Source organism: Coptis chinensis, chromosome 6 (assembly GCF_015680905.1).
Source record: "Coptis chinensis isolate HL-2020 chromosome 6, ASM1568090v1, whole genome shotgun sequence".
NCBI classification, from domain to species: domain Eukaryota; kingdom Viridiplantae; phylum Streptophyta; class Magnoliopsida; order Ranunculales; family Ranunculaceae; genus Coptis; species Coptis chinensis.
This window is the reverse complement of record NC_141461.1, coordinates 72826168-72849553: the sequence shown is the minus strand read 5'-3', so window position 1 is coordinate 72849553 and position 23386 is coordinate 72826168. Positions and strand designations below refer to the sequence as shown.

Sequence of the window (23386 nt, the reverse complement as noted above, 5' to 3'; positions counted from 1 at the left end):
AGATAAAAATTGTGGGGAATATAAACTCCTTATACCTCAGTTCTTACCAAACCGTGGTTTATAGTCATTTTTAAAAAAAAAATAAAAACCCCTAATTATTTGATTTTGATCATATTCATTCAACCTGCAACCTGCCCATTTTCACCATATATATCCACACTAGATTTAAAAACACATTGCTCAAATAAACAATTCATAGTGCAACAAAGAAAAGAAATAAATTTAGACATCCAACACAAAGACATTGAATTGCTAAAAGAGTTTTGAACTTTTTCGAGTCATCAATAATGAAAGAACCATCCAAATCTACGTGTTTCATCTAAAACATCAAAATAATAACGTTCAACTTGTTCCATTAATCAAAAGAGCAATCTACTTGTTCCATCTAAAACACCAAAATAATGGAACCAAGCACAAAACCTTGACTCTCGGTCAAAACCTAGCTAAGACACAATGCACTACTACAGAATAACACTTATACCACTGTTTTTAAGTGTGGTATAAATATATTTACCACTGTTATACAACCGTGACAATAGGTGGTGTGGTATATATATAATAGCAAAATTGTGGTATATATATTTAACGGATACCACGGTTTTTCAAAGAACCGTGGTTTGTATGCCCATTATATACCATGGTTGTCAACAGAACCGTGGCATATAAGCTATTGAAACCGTGGTTTATATTAGTGTATGTGTTATAATACCGTGGTATATAGTTATACTAAACACTACGGTTTAGTCCAAACTGTGGTATATATATATATATATATATATATATATATATATATATATATATATATATATATAATAATGCTAGTAATAGTCTTCCAATGCTAGTAACAGTCTTCCACTTAAAAACCGAACATGCATAACAAAATTTACACAGCCTGCCTACATACAACATTTCCATCTTCCCAACAAATTCCAAAATGTATAATAAACTATCAAACATTGCAAAAAAAAAGATAATAATAATAAAAAAAAACTTCCATTAATTTTTTGAGTGCACTAAGAAAACAAACTTCAAATTCCTTTTCATAAATTAAAAATGGAAGACTCATAAATTAAACTGGAGGGGTCCGAACATAGCTAAAACTCATCCTCATTCGCTTCCGACTGAAATACCCCATTTTTCTGGATGAACTGAATAATATCGAGTCGAACACCGTCAAGTTCATCTTGCGTGTATGTCTCCTTCAGTTCTAGTTAAGTTACATGGCTGACATATCCCTTATCTTGAATCACCTGCAAGAGAGAAATCGATAAGAACTTCCACATTCTTGACTGATGAATATCAACTATCAACCTTAATAGAACATAAAATAAAGAACATGTACTCGCATAACATAGACCAAAAAGCTAGTTTAGGAATATAAGTGATTGAATGCCGCCTTCTTTTAAAATCTTCAGTAGATTACCAACAACATTTAAGATTATTGGCTTGAGACCTAATGTGATGTATACATGTTTAAAGATAACACATGTCAAATGGTAGTGTAAAGTGCTACAAGCTTACAATGAGGTAGAGCAATCGAACTTGAGTAATTCTCAATGAATGACAGCAAAACTTAACTACAACTACACCACCTATTGGAAAAAATTAAAAATAAATAAAAATAAAAAATAAAAAATAACTACACTAGCCATGAGTCAATACTTGACGAAGTGAAAGAACAAAAATATGAAAACACTTACTTTGGCCATGACTTAATGCCGAAATTCAGCAAACCTACAATACTATTGGCCGGTTTCATTCAGATAGATCCCTTACCACCATTAAAGATATTAGGAGCATGCATGCATGCACCGTTTAGGTAGGAGGAAAACTCCTATATCTAATGAGTCCAATTAGTGGATCACTTTTATGGTAATCTTAAAAGCTATGTAACCATCCCATCAAATAATAATTTCTATATTTTTTATTTTCTGTGATCATCGTAATTTAATCAAACTTATTTTAGCTTTGACCAAATATACCAAGGTGGGAACATTTGAATTCTATGACCTTATTCCCTTCCAATTTCTAACATGTGCAAACTGGCTACTAAAAGTGGAATATATGTTCAAAAGTATAACCGGGGCCTTCTTTGTTTTAATAAAATGACTAGAAGCAATGTTTTCAGTATATATAGATTACAACATTTAAGTGTCAGGCAGCTAACATAAACCCTACAAGGTAAGTACCAACTCTACCCACTTCGCAGTCATTGAAAGCATTGAATTCACACAGGTAAAAAAATGAATATACCTTGACTGCATGCGTTCGAGCAGAGATTTTCTGGAAGCCAGTCTCAACGTACTTTATGAAACCTCACATCCCTTATGTCCTCGATCAGAGATCTTACCTTTAAGAAAATCGAACATTAAAGAGAACAGTCAGAAAAATCCAAATGGATAAAGAAAATGGGCATAAACAGTCATGTGACTCACCATATATATATACATCTGGGATGTCATCAAAAGCACTGTTGTCCAAAAAGAAAAGAAGGATAAATGCATCAGAGAAGCAATATTGCAAACATATGAGGTTCAGCTTGAACTACATACTGATCAAATAGAAGCTTTCATATTTGAATGTAATAAAACGGTAGTGGCTGAAATTCTCTAGGGGAGTCACGTTTAGCTTCCAAGACTCGTGTCACCTTTTCTGAATATAGAAATGGAAGTGTATATTCAATTTGAGATATACTATATATACATATGGTCAATATATTTATCTGGTATAGAACTCTTATGCATTATCTAGAACCATCCAGCTTGTAAGTGATAGGAGTGGAGCTTGTTTATACTATATACCGACATCAACAATAGCTTTAGTGTATCCACTAATAATTTCACTCGGGTGCAATCCAGACTTGATAAGCTCCTCAGCATTTTGTAAAAGTTCCCTAGAAAATGATATCGTTAGATTAGCTCCATCACCAATTTCCTCCTACTATGCCTTTCTAGCTAACACCAATATCTTTGCTCCAAGTGTATTAGCTATAACCATCTCTCTAGACACTCCCGCAACTACCGCAATAGGCCCCATGAGCCATTTGATCAATTAACAGTAGTAGAAAGTAATGTCTCAACAACCTGCAACAAGGCAATCCAGCATGTCATTGAAAGCTAAAAAAGAAGAGAACTCTAACCTCTGATGAAACTTATGTCTCAGAACTCGAAAATGAGACCACACTACACCAAAACAGTTTTTTTGTGATGCCAAAATAGCGTCACAAATAATTTTAGTGACACTATTTTGGCATCACAAATATAGTGTCACAATTGGCGTCCATTTTTTTTGTGACGCTAGTTTGGTGTCACAAATAACTGGCGTCACAAATTTTGTAACGTCACAATATTTTGTGACGCTATTTTAACGTCACAAAATTTGTGACGTCAAAATGGCATCACAAAATGTTAGGCGACACAAATTTTGTGACTTCATTTTGGCGTCACAAAATATATTTTAGAAAATAATAATAATAATAATTAGTTGTTATACATCCACCGGTAGATATATAGCAACCAATTATTATTATTATATTATTCAAGATACAACTAGCCCTAGCCACCACCGATTGCTATATGAACTAGCCAAGATACAACTCTTTGAAAAAACAGTCATTTCCATAAAATACACAATTCCATTCAAGAATAAAACATTCATTTCATCACTCAAAATTATCAAGTCATTTGTAAACACCAAATACTTCAATTTTCCAAGCAAAAAAGTACATTACACTATGCTTACAACTAACTAGCTATAAAGAAAGTCTTCTTATTAGAAAATGTCCAAGTGGCAATATCGACCACCTCTATCCTTCAAGGTCGGCAACAAACAAATGCCACATGCATATTACCTGTTTCATTTAACAAAAGAGTTTAGATAGACTTCTACTTTAAAATGTAACGAGAGATATATACAACAATAGGTTCACTTATACTCATTAAAACTAAGTGACATAGTTTCTAGTCTACCAAATTAGTAACACGAAAGTAACCATGCCACTAGGATATCAAAGAAGCTATAGGCCATTACTATTTGACAACTTTATAACCAACTTCCATTTTATGTATCCCTCCTAAAGATTCATATTTTGTGTCAGTTAATTGCGGGTTTCAAAAATGGTATATGAATTTACGGAATCTAGGGGCTAACACAAAAATGATTAAAGAATGTATTGAATACCTGAAGCTCCGGTCATCAGCACCTTTATGAGTTTGGACAAGGTGCTCAAGACGATACTTAGCCTGTTGGAAATCTGGTCTTTGGTTTGAGAGAAGTACAATAGAGCATCCCATGCGGAAGTAACAATTTGGTATAAGCATTGAACGGTTGCGACCAGGGTACCAGTTAAAAGTGACCATCTCCGTTCTCACCACGATAGCATAGTTAATTGGATTAGCTTGGAGCATGTCCCGAGCCAAATTAATAGCAATGATGCCCGTACTACATCACATCCCCCCAAGATTGAAGCTAAGGATGTTCCCTCTCATCTTGTAGTGATTTACTATCATGGCTGACAGTGATGGAGTAGGGTTGAAGAGGCTACAGTTAACAACAAGAACTCCAACATCCTTTGGACGAATTCGACATTTTTCAAACAGTTCATCAAGGACGCCAAAGATGATTGTTGAAGCTTCTGCGCGGCCTTCTTTCATGGTTGAACAATTCTCCGGTGACCATATTGCCTGGGGTATGTATGTCTCATCACCAATGCCAGATGCTTCTAGAATTCGGTTTTGAAATTCAAGACTTGCTTCATCAAATTTACCAGATTTTCGAGCTAACTCAATAAAATCCTCCTTGGATACCTGTTCCATAATTCAAATGTTAATGCCGTAGAACCCTAAAACACTCTAAATAAAAAGACCACTTATGATTTTGTCAGACCTCATGACTACTAATGCGTTGTAAAGCAGCATAATTAACTTCACTTTTTAAATTAAAGGTTGTGATCATGGTATAAATTGTATATTGATTCTATTGGACACTAGATTTTAAGGAGTTAAGATATGATCAAGTCTTGGTATAGGTCTTACACCAAAGTCATGCTGTAGACCAGTAGTTCGGTAGTGAAAAGTGAAAACTTTGATAGTGAATGTGGCAGTTGGTTCATTTGGTTGAACCTAAAATTATGACAAAAATAGAACACCTAATTGACATGTTATGATGTTCATCAGCAAGCTTTAATTTTACTTTCTATTAAGCATACAACTTAAGTAGGGGATCTTTCATCAAAACTCACAATTTTATAACGAAAAAAAACATAGGAAATCCTCGGCAGAACTAGGTCCTGTGTACGCATGTCATCCTCTGCACCTTACTCTGCTCATTGTCTAATGCGGACTCTTGTCTCTTTATCTTGGAGGTCATGTATGCTCGATATCATCTTTCCAATTTGATGACAATGTGCATGTTAGTATCTTCCATGTATTGTGAATTATTGCTTATCTAACTTCTTACATATCCAATGACAGTATGACACTTAGTGGTGTTTCTATTGTTACTGGTTACAGTCAATTGCATTATAACTACGTCAACTTCAACTACTTCAGCTGGAAGTGATGAGTTTATTAAACTGCTACAGTTTCTCAAAATTCACATGAAGTTAGTCTGCTATTAATTAATTAAACTTTTAAGTATATGTTTCTACTTAAGTTGCCACTTCTGATCTACGACTAAAAACAAATCAGACATATCAGATGTACGTGGGTTAAAGGTTGAATTGATTTCATGCATCATATGTTTTATGAATTTTAAACAGATAGTTTATGAAAGTAGTGATTCATTCATATCCATTGACACAATATACTGATATCCATATTTCAGTGTAGACTTAGAAGGCTATGCAATCAATATAAGAAATAAAACTATATGAGTACTATTTGATGCATTTATATGATACCATTCAGGCCCTTAATACGAGTAAATGATTGCATTACCTTGAGCTCATCATCAGGTCGATAACACACAAAATTGATGAGATATATAGGCCTAAGCCTTGACATGAAGTAGACCAACAGTATAAACACTTACACGCCAAAGAGAGCAAGCAGTGTAGCAAGGTCGTAACGCGCTGTATCTTCCCATATCTTGGTCCATAGCCCCTCCCTACTAATACTTCCTACTTCAGCACTAAACACCAACACCAACACTGGTATAGTTGCAAGATATATCGCATGGTTGATAAGATAATGGTATCCTAGTTTCAGATACTTAAGGTTCACTGATTGACCAAAATCAGGTAAGCGATGACATACCCTTACTGAGAAAGTTAGTGAACCTGCATCAGGACCTGATGATTCAATTCCACGGTTAACAATCTCAGTAGAAAGAAGAGCTTGTTCTCCAACCATTGTGGATGTGAGAAAGAGACCAAAAAAATATGTGAAATGTGATTGACTAAAGAAGATAATGAAGGCAACAAATACAACAAAAAATTCAATTCTCAGTCATTACTACTGTGGTCCTTGCTATAATAGTATAATGCACCAGAATGACACTTGTGCTGAACAGTATACAGACACTCATAAATCATAATCATAAAACAGCGCAAAGTGCATGTTTAGTGTCAGAGACTCATTATGTATCAATGCTACTTGATTTGTGGACTGGACTACAGGTGCACGTTAGCTTCAGACTACACAAAATTCTATATTGCACATTTGAAGTAAATCAACAGTTCAACGAAGCAGTCATGAAAAAAGAGTCGAATTGTAGATTATTACCTCGACGAAGCAGTCATGGAAAAAAGATGAATCGTTGCTGGTGCCGAAACTGGTGCTTCTTTGAATTGTTGAGATGCCACCGATCCTACCAGTTGAATTGTTGATGAACACCATGGTTGGGTTTTCAGATCTGCTCTTTCTTCTGCTGCTGAGAAGAGAATGAGAGTGAGAGCCACATTACTACTTAAGTATAAGTAGTAACCTACATTTGTTTAAATCAACTAAAAAAACTACTTACAGTGAAAAAGATGCTTAGCTAGCGTTTCGTTCGGCATAAACTCAGCAACTAACAACCTCTCATTTCCTTCACAACAACACCCAATCAAATTAGCCAACCTCTCATTTCTCAATAGCCCAGCTAACTTCGCCTCTTCCTAAAAAACACAAAAAAATAAATTAAAATTAAAAATAAAAATAAAAAAATAAACTAAACGAAAAATTTGAGGTTAGAGATCGAACGAGAAATTGGAGCTGTTAAAATCCCCCCACCCCCCTCATAGTGCCTGGGGAACGCAAGTTTGATCGAGGATTTATAATGAAATAGGATTGGAGCTGACTGAATGGACACTCAATAGCAGAGCTCGGTGTAGTGTAAGTTACATTGACAAGGATACATGCGTCCTTATGTGACATTGATACGATGTGTCTTACACAACGATATATTTCAAATTGAGGTATATCAGATGCAATATGTGTTTGTGTTCTATCCGACATGATTTTTTTTTTAATATGGCGTGTTCATGTAACATGGAATCTAACAAGTATAATTTTATTCTTTGCCTTTCTAAATAATATTTTCCTTCCTCCAATCTAAATTTGTCCCCATTAAACTTGATCCTTCCTTGTGCAAATTGACTACTTCTGTGAAAACCAACCTATGCCTCTACATATAACTCTCAGCTTTCTAAACACCTCAAGAGCATTAGCATGGCTATGAAACCAACAAATAAATTGGATCTATTGCACCCGGGGAGAAAAATAAGATGTTGTGTTCGATTTTAGATAACAGCTTATGATAGATTGGATACAACACATTGTTTCTTATCTATCACTTTATTTTGCTTGATGGATTCTACTCATCATAGTTCTAACAGAATGTTAATAAACTAAGACGCAAGGAAATCTTACATAAAAGGAGAAATAAACAATACAAATAAGAACTCATTATTCATTGTAATGCTCAACGCTAAAAAAGAAATATTCATATAAACCTTGTGAGTCATGATCAGACACTAAGTTCAAAAAGGTTACCTGGCATAACTTTAGAATGTGGTGCAGAATATGAAACAAAAAATAAGGTCATTTGAATAAGACAAATCAACACACACTTTCCAACAAGATATGGATTGGAAAGAATATAAAAATCACTCACAAAATATACTTACTTATCATATACACTAGACTGTTGCAAGGAAGTTTGTGAACCACAAATCAGTGCAATGGACTTGAACACAGGAAAGCACCAATTACACAGAGTAAAACCACAATTATAACTTCTGCTTTCTGTAATTAACTTCCCTTCTGGGCCATATGAACTAGAACACTTGTCAAGTGCTTTGATTAGGATTCTAACAGCACCACCTCTTAACATTTATGTCTGGTGAGGAAAAGAAGCGTCTGCAAGAGAACACATGAATAAGTGATGTTGACTTATAAATCAAACTAAACAGTACATTGATATACACCTTGGCACATGGATGTTCCAATAAGCTGGCAAGAAAATCAAGCAGCCTATAAACCTGGAAGACAGTGAAAGAATGTTAAGAACAAGAAATATAACATACATTCTGTAAATACAAATATTCTTGTCCTACAACAATAGTAGCATATATCACCTTGAAAACATCTGTATCAGACAAAAAATGTGCTTCAGAAACATGATCATGTATCCACGAGATGATAAATCACAGAAGAATGATAGCACTATCTGGTTTTTGAGACGCAATACGAACTATAAGAACTCGAAGCATATCTTGTATGACCCCCAAAGGCTGGTTAACATGAAAGTCGATCACAATTGAGTAAGAATATTAGGGAAAACAACATTCTTAAATAAACGTCAGAGAAGAAAATAATAATGAAAACCCTAGTCCTAAACAACATACAGAGAATGCGAAATGCAGAACAATTTGGGCAAATTTTTTGAGCAGTGGCGTTAATCGGCTCAGCAGTGTTGCAACATGTCCAGGCTGTAAGTACCAATCAACGTGTCTTTCTTTCAGAGGACCCAAAACTGTTGCGATGGCCAATGATTTAAATTGAAACTCAAAACTCGAATGTTGATTTGTCTTTCTTCAAAAACACATGCTTTTCATTAATAAAAGGAAATTATAAAAAATTTAATGATAATAAATAATATACACCACGAAAGCAGAGAATGTTACAGTGATAAACTGATAATGTATACCGTGAGAGCAGAAGTGGATGGCTTCAACAAATGCAACGCCTCGGATGAGTCACTCATTCCCGAAATTTGCTTTGTTAACCAATCAAAAAGATCTTTCCGACCTTCAGCACCAATCTTGGTATCAGCTAAAGCAGCTGTAACGTATGGAACTTGAAAATCACATACATTTCTGTCATACTGAATAAAAGATAGGAGATACATTTCAAATCAATAAATATTGACAGCAGTTACCATCTTATCAAGATGAACGGCAGCTACCTAGGAATCTAAGGTATTTATAGTGCATTTTCTCAGGTGCTTTTTATTGTCACTAAGGCATTTCAAGACATCTGATAATATTCCCTGCAAGAAACCAATCCTCAAATTACTCACTCCTCCAAGTCACAAATAGAGAAATGAGTAGACACATTTAAATTGAAAGCAAACTTCTAAACCTTGCTAGACTTTTCAACCATCGGTCCCATTGCAGATGCAACTCCACCAACAACAACCAAAGTTGCCATAACCAAATTTTTGTTACTGTCATAAAGACAACCTCTAAGAGCACCAAATAACTCAGCTGGGAGGCAAGTGAAAAGATAAGCTATTAATAAGCAATCAAAATTAGATAATAGCAGTCAAATGCATGAATAAAGTTAAATATGTGCATAATTGATATACTAAGGAAATAAATGAAAACCATACCAGTTCCAGTCGGTTGAATGCGCTAGTTAGCTTCTTCTAAAATTTTATTCACTGAATTGATAGACTCCAAACGGATTTTGAACATCAGAAAAACAAGCAAGCTTAGTACTACAAAGCAGTGAAACAGTGATTGAACACCACCACTAGCACCCGGTCATTGGGTGCTTAACAATATCCAAATAATTAAGTTAATGTAGAATGAACAAAAACCCCAACACACCTTTCAATCAGGGCTAGACAAGTTCTTCAGAAAAGTAGGTGTTATCTTCCCACTAATATCTTCATGTGGAAGGCCATTGAATCCACCAGCGGACATAGACAAGGTGGATTCTGATGCTTTTACAGTTTTCCTTGGTGCTGCAGATGTACCCTATTGCAAATGATATTAAATACTAGAAGCAGTGCTCTTCAGAAAAAATGTGTGGATAGAATGACATACCTCAAAAGGATTTTTCTCATACTCAGCATCAAGTGCACTGAGAAGTGCAGGCTTAACATCAGTAAGAAATCCTTTAAAATCTGCAGAAAATATATTGGAAGCCGTCACTACTTTAGATCATCAAACTCCACACAAAACAAACTAAAACAATTAATAAAACGAAAACTGACCCGGACCAATAAATTTGTGTACTGCCCCAATAAGCTTGATAATCGCATTCCTGATGGTAGCATTACTGGATTGCAATCCAGTGTCTTTGCAGAACTCAATTAAATCCTGCAGAGAAAATCCAGAAAAGCTTGATTAACATGACAACATAAAGATACACAGCCAAAAATGAATGTCACTAAAATGTGGTAGGAAAGAAATTACAACCACCTTAAGCTTTATAAGTGAAATACCGAAGTCTTCAACTGCCGAAACCATCCAAGGTAATCCCCTCACTAAGAACCTTCAGATTCTTGTGCTCTTTGCCTCTTTCATGATTTTATACAGCTATAACAGGTGTATATAAAACATGTTAGAATTATTTAGGAGAAAAAACAGTGAAGGACAATGAAAACTGCACATGAGGATGATGTACATATCTTGTTGAGGAAAACATAACATAAGACAACTTCCACAAATGACCATTAATATAAAAAAAAAACAGGTAAAAACACGACGAGTTAAATATACGCACTCTCTCAAAAATGAAGCCTGGGCCGATGGCCTCAGAAAGAGGCAAGACACTTCATCGCATGAATGCGCGTTTTAATATCTGCTACTCGTTCACTTATACCTGCAAATGAAGCACAGATACACGTTTACATTATTACGTCAGAAGCAAGTTGGACCAAGTAGTGCAGACAAAAAATACAATGCATACAGTTAATACTGGCATAAGGGTGAAACAGAGCTATGGAAAACATTCATTCTAATAGGGTTGCTACTTGTAACTAAGCTGGCCAGATATTAGTTGCACACTTGTACTTGTAACTATGAAAGATATATATTGATTTCCTAGACTAGTTAGTTTCTAAATATGCTAACTGCTCAAATATAAATTAAAAGGTATAAATAAAAATACTCTGGAAGCTGCTGAATTGGTGTTTGAGATGATGACAATTTAAGGGATTCATAGGTTTTAAAAGAAACACTACAAATGGCAAGAGCTATAGAAATGAGAAGGAGAGGAGAGGATGGGGTTAGATGATCTGTTTTGATCGAGATGGTTCTCGTTTCTAAATCTGATGCGAATTGGGTGGAGAAACTACGAAATGGTTCTCGTTCCCCGATGGCTTTCGAGTTTGACGCCTGCATATGCGAACACGTGCGCTGGTTTTAATTTTTTATTATCTAAAATCTTTATAACTTCAACGCTTATATGCCGTCACTAATTTTTCCAGAATTTTCTTTAAAAAAAAAATTACCTTTTGATTTATTGTGACGCTAAAAACCGAATACTGACGCCTAATTGCCGTCACAAAGCCTCAGAAGCCTATGCCACAAAATTGCAGTTATGGTGTAGTGCCATATAAAAATTTCATAACTTGAACAAGATGGATGGGTTTCTAAATCCAAGTTATCGAAATCAATAAAGTTGAAATTGAAGACATACAATACAAAATGGCTGGAATACAACAGTTTCTTTTAAGAATCATAGAAAAACAGAAAAGAAGCATCATCAATCTCACCTTTCGACATTAGGATCATAACCAATAACATAGTAAGTCATGCCCACCCAGAGGAGAACTTCACTCAATGAAATAGGTATCTTAAGGAGCCATGTAGGAAATGAATAGGCCCAAGAAGGATAAAAGAGCAGGATGGCTCTTCTTCTTATCAAATGGGGTGCTGAGTTCTTCCCCTACCTTGCGGCCCACATGGAACGATTGAAATGCATCTGCAAATTCCTGGACAAAAATGTAGTAATACGCTTCATCTTTACGGGACCAGTACTGCTACTGGTCTTTTCTTGATGTAACCTAGTACAAGAAGAACTTCCGATAAGTTTACCAGTAACATCAATCCCAACTGAAAAACATTGAAACAGATATTTAAGACCATTTAAAAAAGGAGAAAATATATGATTTTTCGAGTCTTACTTCCTGCAAGAAATCTGCAACCCCCTTCCTCTCGAGACATTTGAAACCTATTTATTCAAAGAACTCCAGAACATTCTCATGAGGACCTTGATACACGATATGTCCATCAGAGAGTAGCAATATATCATCAAAGAGATCATATGTTTCTGGTGCTGGCTGAAGAAGAGCAATTAACGCAGTCCCGCCAAGAATGTGGACTGACTGTCTAAGTGAGTTCACAATTTGGAAAGTAGTTGAGTTGTCCATGCCCGTAGATATCTCATCCATGAACAATGCCTTCGCTGGTCCAACAAGCATTTCGCCTACAAGTGACAACCATAACATAGAACATTGAACTAAATCCAGGATTTTCTCAAGCTTATAGTTCAATTCAAATAGTTTGATTTTTTTTATTTTACCAGTTGTAACACGCTTCCTTTGTCCACCTGAGATACCCCTTATCATTTAGTCCCCCACCATGGTATCAGCACATATATCTAGTCCCAAAATCTGAATATTTAAATTGAGATTTTCAGTTTATTCAGAACTCTTACTGGTTTTAAACAACCAACTCTAAATATCTATAATCATTGGATAAGGAAATTTCTTCAACATATACCTTGAGAATGTATTCAGTAACAACATTTTCCTTTTGACCTTCTAGTGCTGATGCCTGCCCATGCAGAAACAGAGTACTTTCACTTAGAAGATTCAAACCAACAAAGTTACAATGAAATTTGATGCAAGGACCGAACAGAGTCTTATATTCATATTCTTCATTGAAAGGAAAGATAAGACTATATCTTCTTATCTTGTAACTACACTTCAACCACAAGATCCCAAACAGATTTGGACCAATAAGAAGCTCGACGTATTTAGAAGGTAAAGTTGCAACCTCACGTAGCAAAAACAAAATCAATGCTATCTCCTAAAAAGACAATAGTATCATCAGCAACCTTAAAGCCCTCAATAACACCACTCCTGTTAGCCCTGGAGATCATCCTCCCCAAGACTTCTGCCACTAAAATGAACAAAGGAGGATAATAATTGTCTCATATAGTTATATCTTTTAATGAAGGGTTTTTTTTTTTTTTTTTTTTTTTTTGCTAAAGTTTTAATGGAGGTTTAACCACTTAAAGTCACCATAATTGAAGGCTCCCACCCCTCAAATTGGGACATACACTTATTTTCAGTTTGCTATTTAATGGTTGACACATCATTTACACTTTCTAGGCACATAGCTCACCAAGTAACTAAAGGTACTAAAATCCAAGTGAAAGTTGTCATAGAGATTGGGTTTAAATCAGGGGAAAGAACTACCATAGAGTTCACACATGTTGATAAGTTCTAAATACATACAAATTCAGAGAGAAAGATAACAAACTTCAGCAAATTTAGCAATTAATTTTAAAGAGGCCACATGTAGCCATCGAAATTTTGAAAATGTGTGTGAATACCAAAATGTATATAGGAAGTCTTCAACACACTTTCCTGATTATCATGTTCAAATTAGTGACCTCAAAAGGTGGGCCTAATTTACTGTCAACAAAGTGATACACGAATATTATGAACAGGTATAAAAAATCACTTGCCTTCTATAACATCAAGAAGAGTTAAGCATCCAGCTTGATGCATTGCTTGAAGAGTCTGTGTAAGAGCCTCCATAAGAGCTGGTTTCTTTTCTTTCAGTTTTTCCTACATGAGAAGAGACAAAAACGGTTAGGCTTGTTAGGACTGGCCCAATTGGTCAAAGTGTAATTGGGGCGGTTGGCACACGGGAACTAAGTATACATGTTAATTTTATTTAGTTTATTAACACTTATTTACCAATTCAATATAATATAATATTGATATATGATGTAGATTCCAAGTTTCCAACAAATGAGCAGATATAGGGTGATGCTTTATAATGCTTACAACAGAAACGTCAGTCAAAGGGAACAAAAAAGGATCAATTATCGACCATTTGCAGTGCCTTTGAAGTCAAATGTACAACTATGGTTATTGACAACTATGGTTACTAAACCAAAGATAAATAAATAACTTCGATAAGATAATACAAGAAGAGGAAGTAGTCAAGAACCAATTACATCAAAATTCACTACCACATATTAATAAAACCATAAATCTAATAAGCTCAATATAGTAGAAGGGGATTGTGTGATCAAAAGAAAGGAAACAACCAATTATTTCATATCAAAGTATAGAGCATATAGCAAGACACTCACAAGCAAAACTGGCAATATAAAATGTGATCCCCCAGAGAAATGGCTTCTCAGTCCCCTTGCAAGATTCCCAATAGATAATATAGCTTCAACTGCAACAGCTATGTTCACGTCCATAATAAGCTGCAAGTACATAAATTAGTAAACCAGGGACCAGCAACCGGTTCACATAACTAAATTAGAACATGATCAAGTAACATTCTTCAAACTAAGTGGTATCACATAATATAGAGTTAAAGACAAGCTAAATACCTTCTTGAGGGTCCAACAGACTTCGGTGAAATCACCAGGAGCTATTCGTTTTGTTGAGGCAAGGTCTTTAAGTTCGCTAACAGCCGCCTTTCTTTCTTGCCATTTAGTAGCTTTCTAAAACAACAGAAAGAATAAACATATAACAAATCAACAAAGACAAAGCACCCATTCCAGACTATTAGGAATATGGTTTCAGTCAAACTGCATATGAAAAAAAAATGAAAACAAAAGGTAGTCTCTATGAAACACACAAAAATGGGAACTAACCACTCCATTCCAAAACTATGACTTCTCCAAAGGCGTAAGAATATCAACTGGATCAACAAGTTAATATTCATCCATTTCCTGTGGACCTGATAACGGAATTTTATCAGGTTCAACACAGTTTGCAAGACAAAATGTAAAGCCAATAAATGAGCATAGTATAGATTTTTGCACATCCAGACACTCAACAAATAAATTCCTTACCATCAGTAGTAGATTCGTCGGATGGGCCAGTCCCCACAACTTCAGGCACTGATTCCTGCTCTGGCTCTTTGTCTTGCTCAGATCTAACAAGAATCAACAGTTACCATAATATAGCAAACTCAGTCTCATTTTTATAATAAAATGGATCACGAAGATTCAAATGTATGTATATCAAAGTATCAAACTCCATCTTTAATTTTGGGTATCTAATCTAGAACCAACAACTCAGACTTGATGACAAAAGAACTAAAAGAGATATCTTTGCCATGATAAGACAACCACATGTACAAACCTAAAGGAGGGGTACCGGCAGTGTAGTATTAACCCAAGTGAGCGAGAGAGAGAGAGAGAAAAGGGTATCGGCAGTGAGTGAGAGGGAGGAGACCTAAGAGTGTAGCGGGGCGATGAGAGAGAGAGAGAGGAGAGACTAAAGTTAAGGTTAGATCGAAATAATAGAGCGCCATTGTTTTTGGTTTCCCTCTTTTGCGAAATTTTTGAATTTTTTATTTATAACCCATCTCAAACAATTTTTAACCGTTAGAAATTAATTCCTGAAATTCAACTAAATTAAAGTAACACTTAACAATATTACCAACGTTTACGTTGGTAACTTGCTAACGGTAAATAACCGTTGCAAAACAAAAAAGGTTTGTGTTGCAAATATCCTGTTATGGTGTAGTGGAAAGTAAGAACTAACAAAAGAAGAAAGAAAAAAACTTACCTTCGTTTTAGATGAAGAAGTATTGGTTTGAGCCAACCACTTCCCTCCTTTGAAAGTGAGAGAGAGGAGTGCGGGATTGGTTTTATACTGTTTCTTATTTTTCAGTTTTTTTTATTTTTTATTTTATTTCTGACGGTATTCATGTGTTAGTCAACCGTGACAAATTAATTCCGATAATTATCTAAAATTTAAGTAACATATAAAGTACATGCTAACGCTTTATAAACGTTAATAATTGTGTCACGGTTAAAAAAATGTTACAAGTGAAAAATGAGAGCGTTACAAAATTACCCTTTTTGTGTAGTGGGGAATCCAATTTGAATGAGTTTCGTACTGTGTATTTTTTTTTCGCGTATTTGACTATTTGGCATAAAGTCATAAACCACGGTAGAAAGTGGAAAATTTATATACCACTGTTTATGTTTAAGGTAGTGGGGATGTGAAGTACTCTCATGCTGGAAAAAAAACTAACCATGGTATATGGCCCAACTTATTCCACGGTTTTCATGTAACTGTGGCATATACTAGTAAACCAATGACCAAAGAAATTTCCGCCGTGGTATATAAGTATTTCCCACGGTTTTTGGAAGAACCGTGATATAAACGTTTTTATTGACCGTGGTATATGTGTCATTCTGTAGTAGTGATGTTTGGCTCGAATGCTCTATTATGCTGGATGAATCTAAGAATTTCAAGTCGAACAACATCAAGTTCCTCTTGTGTTTGAGGGTTAGATTTGTCATCTGCACGATCAAAAATCAAAAGGTAATATAATAACTAAATAATTAAGAGTAACACAAAACAGAGAATACTAATGTATGACGACTTATACCTTATTTTCAAAAGAATTATCTGAACAAGCTTCAATTATTTCTAGTCTATATATCCAATCTACGCCACATCCCACATATATCCATCTAAGCCAATTAGCCAAGGCTTGATTTTACCAAGCAAATGTCTCAAGTAAAACAAGTTCATCTGCAGACAAAGACAATCGAAGCAAACAATTTAATAAAGGCAACCAAGTGCACAAAATGAAATTTCAAACAAGAACAAAGTAAGATAAGGCCGGAGGCTTCCAAACATATGCAGTTTATGTAGTTATAAAATAAGAGCATAAGACTTCCAAGCATATATAGTTTATGTAGTTATCGATAACTGATACCACAATCAGTTCTAAGTTTTCCATAAACCTATATTTATTCAAGAGAAGAGTTGTTCAGAAGAGGCATAAGAACAAATAGATCGAATAACTACAAATGATTTGTCTCTTTACCCATATAGAAATATAAGACCAAAAGTGTTGCATCCGCTCAAGTTTCAGAAGAAGAAAACTGAAAGTACCGACAAAACTTCCAAACAAATGTAGACTATATTATATAATATCTTATTCACATGCCTTGATACTACTGAATATATATATATATATATCAATGCCATATTTAAGTCTTCTATAAACCAACTGAGTTGAACAACAAACAAGCTCACCTCCGCGGTCAAGGTGTTGTTTCTGCAACCAAATTGACATTATATTATTAAAACCCTTCATACAGTCATGTACCATTTCAAACATTAATTACAAGTTGTGATAATTGGACTAGGGCTTTATGGGTAAGTCATAGCATGGCCAAAAAAATTGGATCTAAGATGATCAAAAGGCAAAATAAAAGGATTGTATGCATAGCAAAAATTGAAGCTAACCATCTAAACTGCTGAGCAAAAGAGTAGAAACAATGGACCTTCTAGAAGCCCGCATCAAAGCACTGCTTAACTGTGTGCACACAAAAGAAAACACTTAAGACACACACTTACATAGAAGTATTATGTCAATCCAGGAATGTTAATAATACATGCCAGTGCACATAAGTTAGTATAAATACTACAGACAAACCATAAACTAAAAGTAACCACTTCCTAAATAATTCTATCTGTCTCTAACAGTAGACAAAAATCCATAAACAAAAGGGGCTACAAAGATGGATTCATCAATCCAAACTTTCTCATAAAAGAGTTAACTAAATTGGAAAAGGGACTATACCTGGTGGCCAACATGGCAAGACAAATTACAAGCGGTCAAAGCAAGTCAAATAAACATAAAAAAGCAATGTTAAAAGTCAGATCGGATGCCTCTTTTGCCGTTTAGTTATGAGCTTGAAATGCTTGTGCAAAGACCCATCGCAGAGTATAGCGTGCCACATTTAACCTCGACTTTTACCTCATACATACATTGCAAATCACTTCCTGCAAGAACACTAGAAGGATATGATTATTCCCAAAAAAATAATTAAACAAAACTGAATTGTGGAAATAGAAGAAAGTCAAGAAACCCAATTTCTATCGTCAACCAAAGTTATAGCCATTGAGAGTTCAGCAAAACAGAGATATCCGAGTTTGCACAAGCAAATTAATTACAACACATCTTTCTACAGTTAAAACCCAATTTAACCAAGAAAAAAATAAACAAATAACAACCAAATTCTGTTTTCATAGAATTACCATTGTAGCAACCTAATTAAAGGTACATCACAAAGTTAAAACGATAAGCAACAATATTACGAATGAAAAGAAAAACCGCGAACAAATGAAAACGCTAAGGAATCACAAACCCACCCAAAGCCAGAAACTAATAAAACAAACACAAAGTACAGACACAAAAAAAATAATATCCCAACCCTATAACTTAATATCACAATGAGACATAGAAACCAAAAGAATGATGGCCAATCCTATAACCTAGAATGCAATGAAACTGGATTGGGGAAGAGAATGTTTTATCCTCCTGAACTTGTTGATTTTAACAGTTAAATATGATATATGATAGAATATTTAGTTATTTACAAATATGATGCTTATATAAGTACACACCAACAAGAGATATGCTCCAGTAAGAAAAGAAGATGATCGAACCTATAAACTTTGCTGCATTCTCAAATGTAGAAGGTAATGCAACCTTTAAACTTTGGTTTGCTAGAATATCTCCTATAGGCTAGACTTACAAGTATGCCAACCTCCAATCTCACAATTGGCATACTTAGCATAAACAACCAACTTCCTGCCGTCTCTAAGCTAACCTCCGTCACAATCTTAGTTTTGCTATATTCATCAAGTGGAGATCTCTATTGTTGAATGCAGTACAAGACAAATTGTAACTCTCTCGCATTAGATAGTTATAGCTACATTAATAAGAAATGTGAGACGTTTAATAGACTGCGATACTCAAAATGCACTCTCAATCAATTTTAACTTTCTACCTTTGTATGAGAGTTTAGTTTTTTAAACAAAAATTAAACCCTAAGACGTATATTGCTGGATAACTAAAAAGGATCTTCTTAATTAATGTCAATCAACCTTCCACATTTGGACGAGAGTTGGTAATTGAAGCTGAAGGCTTTGGTTAGGATTCTACACAATCTATAAAATCACAGGTCTGAGCTTTCAAACTACCATAAATCACCAGCCACGCTTCCAATTTGAAGAAAATAAAGATAAGAATAACTTACCTGTTTCGATTGGCCGATGCAAAGGTAATCGACTAGATAGTGTCATCTGGCAAACCTCCCTCTACGGCTGTACTCCATTTTAAAAAAAACTGCATTCATTCATCCTTTTGCTAATTAAGCTTTGTTTAACATTGTTTCTTACAGTGAAGGGGTGGATTTGAGATGGTACTTTGCTTGGTCACTTCTGGACAATTTTGAATGGGAAGCAGGTTACACTATTCGATTTGGATTATACTATGTTGACTACAAAACTTTGATGAGATACCCGAAGCTATCGTCCCTTTGGTTTAAGGAATTCCTCCTCAACTGAAGAAAAATAGAAACGCTTGATTAATATAAAATTAATTAAATTGATATTCTTTTAGTTTTCTCTAAATATGTCAGACAATGTGTGTTTGGTATATTTGGACGAAGGTGTGTGATTCAAAAGTGAAGATTGTCTAAAGGGATAAGTACCCGAACAAATCTCATTCACCCCAAAAAGTGGGAAGAGATCACCTAATCCTAAGAGGCTGAGAGAGCAAAAATGAAATTCGCACCAGCCATGCTTCCAATTTGAAGAAGATAAAGATAAAGAATAACTGACCTGGTTCAATTGGCCAATGCAAATGCAAAGGTAATCGACTAGATAGTTCTTACACATTTCTCATCCTCCATCTTTCTCTTTGAAACCGAGATTGGAACACCGTTTGCAATCCTCTTTCTTCTTCCTCGTAGCAATTGAATTTTTTGTTTTGGTTTTTCGATAAGAGGGGTGGAAGTTGATATTGTACTGGTGTAGAGGTGGGGAATTAGTGCGTGGCAAGTTTACAATTTTTGGTCGACTGATTTCATCAACTCGCGAACCCTAGTGGCAGAAATTGGGGAGAGAGAGAGAAGTGGGAGATAGAGAAGATGTGTTTTGCTATAGACAAAAGGGTTTTTCCTTTTTTATTTTCTTGTTATTCTGACTTTTTCTCCGATCATTTTTTGGAGAACTGCTTTGGTCACGGTAGGTGTAATTTTTCCCAAAATATAAACCACTGTTTGCAATGAAACGGTAGGGTATACACATACCAAAAAATAAATTAGGCTATATTTGATAGTGTCGTGGTATATGTCGTATTATATACGATATATACCACTGTTTTATGAAATGAGTGGTATTTGTTTGTTCCAAAACTAGAAAAGTGTTTTGTACCGTGGTAAATGACTATAAACCACTGTTATTAAGAAAACGGTGGTATATACCAGTTGACCAACCGTGGTTAATGTGCTTTTTTGTAGTAGTGTAGTAAATTATCAGTTGTGTGGATAACTTATTGGTTTGTGTTAATCGGTTAACCGGTATCGTTAATGCCTTTATGCATATTTCCTTATTTTTTGTATAATTGACTTAATATAGTTTTGGTAATTGTTTTGGTAATAGTTTTGAATCCGTTATAAGGATTTTTGGTTTGGGTCTTGGGTTTTGTATGTCGGGATATGATGCTAGAATAAATTAATAAAATAGACCAAGTGCTATGTTCTCAATCCTATGTTTGTTCAATTATTTGCTTCCTTTGCTTTGTTGTACGTGTAGGAATATTTCTAGGAATTTGAATGCGTTTTTTTTTTCTTCATATTAAAATTTTAAGATAATAACAAACATTTCCCTCTTTTATGTTCCTTCTGATAACATTAAGTTCATAAAAGGGCAAAACAAAAAGTTGTGGAGGTGAGGGCAGATGGGAGCTAATGGCTATTAGGCGATTCAACCGAAAGGGTGGACAGAGTAGCTTTGATAGGTGACGTGGTGCATGTACAAGCTTGAAAAGAAGGAATTGCATGTGTTTCAATTCAAGTCTACTTGGTTTTTGTTGTAAACTAATTAAGTGATTATTTTTTCAATGTTAAGTGTACTTATCTAAACTAAAAATATATGATTGGGGTGGATATAGAATGTATTGATCCATCATTCTGTCTATATTCTTGATTTTTACATGTAAGATACACCCCATACGATCAGTGGCGGAGCTATGTGCAGGCTAGGTAGGGCATCGCCCCCTCCTCCTTGAGCTTATGACTAAAAATGAAATAGTTGTACTAACATAGCAACAACGCGTGACCAGTTCAATATTCTTTGGATCATTAGTAACATCATCACAGTACAGTGCAAATTAAGACAAAATGTTAATGAAATAATCTCTTAAAAAAATAGTCAGGCCCAACTTTTTTGCCCCCCGCCCCGATCAAAGCCTTGGCTTTGCCACTGCATACGATGATAGAACTCTACATAATCCATGTTACTGTGGCATACCCTAAACCATGGTAAGCTAACTTTCATAACCTTTTTTTCGATAATTTAGCTTCTAACATGCACAATAATCTCTATCTATTTTTCTTAATTCCATAGATATTTGAATATAAGGAGATGTTTTTTCGGGTGATTGAATATGAAACTATGAGTAACAAAATAAGTTGCACTCTGTTTATTTGTGAAATCATGTAAAACTATGATTGTATCATGTTCCTGAATAAGGTTTCTATTTTTTGCTTTCAACTTTCTCTTTGATCCTAACTGTTTTTCTTTGGTGAAGTGTGAGTTCATATGTATTGGGATTTTTTTTTCTTAGTCGTAACATTATTTTTTTAGGAGAATGCCTTTATGGTATTTTTTTGGTTGATTTCCTACACTTAGTTAGGACTACAATTTGAGGATGATGACGAAGACTTGAACATCAAGGCAGGAACTTATTAGGAGAATGCTGGCCTATGCGGTAATGCTTTCTATTGAAACCATTTAAAGGAGGTGGATCGTGGATTGTGGTTTTTAGGGACAAGTTGGTAATGGGCTATACTCCATATTTGTCAAACTCCGAAGGTATGAAATAGAATTCCAAGTAGCTTTACCATGTTCAAATCAACTACTTGCATCTTCTATGTGAGTTTGTCCTATTACACTTATTTGTCACTCATTTTCTATCTTTCTTTTTGTTTGGGAACTGGAACAACATTGTCACCTATTGTTATTTTGCTTAAAGTTGATTGCTTACTGTTCACTTGATATGATTTAGTGATTTGTCTTTTTGGTTTCCAGCAGCAGTACACTTGGCAAAAGAGAAAGAAATAAGGTGGTTACAGTGGAAACTTGGGAAGAGAATGGTTCTGAAAGCTCTATTTTTCATGTTGACTGTGCTTCATTGCCTTCGATGTGGTGGTTTATGTTTTGCCAATTCTCATGGATCGGAGTTTTAATTCTTTTGTAGAAAACAAGTATTCTTGATGTCGTGGCTTCATAATTGTCTTGGGTATCTTTTGTTTTTTTAGTTATTTGATGTGCAAACTTCATAGTCAATTTTGCATGAGCATATATAATGTGTGGAAAACTTCTACCATCGATAAGATTTTCATCATTCGTAGATTTGTATGTGGGATACCTTTTTCAAATAATAAAAATGTGGTGAAATGGTCTATTCATAAAGGGCTTCGTGGACGTCATGTTACTGATGTTTTAAGGGTATCATTCTATTTATGGTATAGTTAGTTGTTTTCAATGATTAACACAGAGAATGAAAAAGACTAGGTTATTGTTGTTAATGATGGTGTGTTATTATTTGCTACCAACAATTATTAATTTAACAAAAAATATGAAGCAACCCCAGCCATCGACATATTTGCTAGTTATCAAAAGTTTCCTAATACAACTTCAATTTGAACTGTATGTTGTAAACAGTGAATTCAAATTTCAGTAAGATTCTTAGATAGGAGGGGAATCTTAGATTTTTACCCAATTTACGCAAACTATCTAAAAGATTATGGGAATACGCCGGGTAAAAAAATTGTTACGTATTAAAATGGACTACAACCTATATATGCATTATTTAGGGGAACAAAAACGACTCCAACCTCTTGAAAAGATAAAGCTTTTGTTATCACTTCAG

General features: G+C 34.8%; 1 long non-coding RNA gene and 1 pseudogene across 2 annotated transcripts; both read right to left on the bottom strand.

Moving 5' to 3' along the window:
• Positions 1-970: 970 nt before the first annotated feature.
• On the bottom strand, positions 971-12830 carry LOC147494360 (uncharacterized). The gene is made up of 20 exons (XR_015199643.1): positions 12738-12830; positions 12340-12641; positions 11929-12219; positions 10935-11033; positions 10631-10747; positions 10423-10528; positions 10253-10332; positions 9814-10183; positions 9564-9688; positions 9361-9471; positions 9130-9263; positions 8828-9014; positions 8558-8713; positions 8408-8461; positions 8108-8339; positions 6961-7026; positions 6723-6870; positions 2436-2470; positions 2254-2350; positions 971-1250 (listed from the first exon to the last, which is right to left on the bottom strand). It is a non-coding gene; the product is annotated as an uncharacterized LOC147494360 (long non-coding RNA).
• Positions 3615-6680, bottom strand: LOC147494361 (3-ketoacyl-CoA synthase 10-like; annotated as a pseudogene). Its single transcript, XR_015199642.1, has 3 exons — positions 5937-6680; positions 4180-4805; positions 3615-3850 (listed from the first exon to the last, which is right to left on the bottom strand). The product of XR_015199642.1 is annotated as a 3-ketoacyl-CoA synthase 10-like (transcript).
• Positions 12831-23386: the final 10556 nt, after the last annotated feature.